We start from the raw sequence: 2,589 nt of genomic DNA on the forward strand, positions 1-2,589 counted from the left end.
TTTTTTTTTCCCCCCCGGCTGGGTTTTTTTTTCCTCGGTCCCGGCCGGTCTGTGAGGCGACGTTCATCGCCAAGGTTTGGGTGCGGACCGTGCCGGGCCGGGGTTTTGTCAGGCAGGACGATTTGGAGGCTCTCGGGAACCCCGTTCCCGAGCAGCCAGGGTGGGGAGAGTGGTTGAGATGATGGTGGGGTTGTGTGGAAGCTGAAAGAGGTGTGGTGTGTGTGTGTGTGTGTGGTGGAATGGTTCTAACCTTGTGTGTTTGGTTTTTGCCTTTCAGGTTTTTCAACACATTTTTAAATTTAGAATAAAAAAACCCCAGCTGGGGGGGTTTTTTTTTTTTCCCCCCCGGCTGGGTTTTTTTTTCCTCGGTCCCGGCCGGTCTGCGAGGCGACGTTCATCGCCAAGGTTTGGGTGCGGACCGTGCCGGGCCGGGGTTTTGTCAGGCAGGACGATTTGGAGGCTCTCGGGAACCCCGTTCCCGAGCAGCCAGGGTGGGGAGAGTGGTTGAGATGATGGTGGGATTGTGTGGAAGCTGAAAGAGGTGTGTGTGTGGTGGAATGGTTCTAACCTTGTGTGTTTGGTTTTTGCCTTTTAGGTTTTTCAACACATTTTTAAATTTAGAATAAAAAAACCCCAGCTGGGGGGGTTTTTTTTTTTTTTCCCCCCCGGCTGGGTTTTTTTTTCCTCGGTCCCGGCCGGTCTGCGAGGCGACGTTCATCGCCAAGGTTTGGGTGCGGACCGTGCCGGGCCGGGGTTTTGTCAGGCAGGACAATTTGGAGGCTCTCGGGAACCCCGTTCCCGAGCAGCCAGGGTGGGGGAGAGTGGTTGAGATGATGGTGGGATTGTGTGGAAGCTGAAAGAGGTGTGTGTGTGGTGGAATGGTTCTAACCTTGTGTGTTTGGTTTTTGCCTTTCAGGTTTTTCAACACATTTTTAAATTTAGAATAAAAAAACCCCAGCTGGGGGGGTTTTTTTTTTTTTCCCCCCGGCTGGGTTTTTTTTTCCTCGGTCCCGGCCGGTCTGCGAGGCGACGTTCATCGCCAAGGTTTGGGTGCGGACCGTGCCGGGCCGGGGTTTTGTCAGGCAGGACAATTTGGAGGCTCTCGGGAACCCCGTTCCCGAGCAGCCTGGGGGGGGGAGAGTGGTTGAGATGATGGTGGGATTGTGTGGAAGCTGAAAGAAGTGTGTGTGTGGTGGAATGGTTCTAACCTTGTGTGTTTGGTTTTTGCCTTTCAGGTTTTTCAACACATTTTTAAATTTAGAATAAAAAAACCCCAGCTGGGGGGGTTTTTTTTTTTTTCCCCCCCGGCTGGGTTTTTTTTTCCTCGGTCCCGGCCGGTCTGTGAGGCGATGTTCATCGCCAAGGTTTGGGTGCGGACCGTGCCGGGCCGGGGTTTTGTCAGGCAGGACAATTTGGAGGCTCTCGGGAACCCCGTTCCCGAGCAGCCTGGGGGGGGGAGAGTGGTTGCGATGAGAGCAATGGTGGGGTTGTGTGGAAGCTGAAAGAGGTGTGTGTGGTGGATGACTGGTATGTTCTCCCTGTGGTGCTGTTGTTTTGGGTTTTCTGTAACAATAAAACAAAATGTAGCAAGTTTTCCAGAAATAGAGTAATTGTTATATTGTATTGATATGTATTTGCCTTGTGCTGCTCTGTATTGGTCTGTATTTGTGTCTGCTGCTGTATTTCCATGTATTGCTCTGTATGCAAATAGGACTTTTACCAGTGTGTATATGGATTGTATTTGTACTTTATTTGTATACATTGTTGTTTCTGTATATTGTGCTAGAGTGTAAATACAAAAATCCATTCAATAAAGTTGAATAAACTCTAAAACCCTAATAAAGATCCCCAGCCCCCCCCTCCTTCCTTGGCTCCTGTCTTTCTTTGGTGTGGTTTAGTCATTTATTCACTGTATTTCTTGCTTTGCTTCACTTTACTTTTCTCTGTCTATCTTTATTTCTGTGTCTGTTTTTCTTTTTCTCATTGTTTCTACCTCTGTCTCTCAGTTTCTCCTCACTCTCTCCAATTATGTTTCTCTCTAGGTTTATTTCCCTATTTCTCTTTAACTATTTCCTTGTTTGTCTCTGACTCCATTTCTTTGCTTCTCTAGAACTCTGTTTCTTTGCTTTCCTATTTCTCCTTATTGCTTTGTCTCTCTCTTTTTCTCTTTAACTCTGTTTCTGTCCTTCTCTATTTTTCTCTTTTAACTCTTCTTTGTTCCTCTGTTTGTCTTTATTCCTGTGTTTTCTCTACTTTTCTCTTTCCTCTTCTCTCCAACTCTACTTTTCTGTCTTTAACTTTGCTTTCTCTCTCTCTCTAACTTTTTAACTTTACTTTTCTCTTTCCCGCTGACTCTTTTGCTTTACTTTCCCCTTTCTCTTTAACTTTTCTACTTTACTTTCCTGTTTCTCTCTAACTTTTCAACTTTGCTCTTCTCCTTCCCTCTAACTTTTCTGCTTTGCTTTTCTCTTTCCCTCTAACTTTTCTACTTTGCATTTCTCTTTTTCTCTTTCTCTCTAACTTTTAACTTTTCTACTTTGCTTTTCTTTTTCTCTCTCTCTAACTTTAACTTTTCTACTTTGCTTTGCT

Source organism: Aphelocoma coerulescens, chromosome 6 (assembly GCF_041296385.1).
Source record: "Aphelocoma coerulescens isolate FSJ_1873_10779 chromosome 6, UR_Acoe_1.0, whole genome shotgun sequence".
Lineage (NCBI taxonomy): Eukaryota > Metazoa > Chordata > Aves > Passeriformes > Corvidae > Aphelocoma > Aphelocoma coerulescens.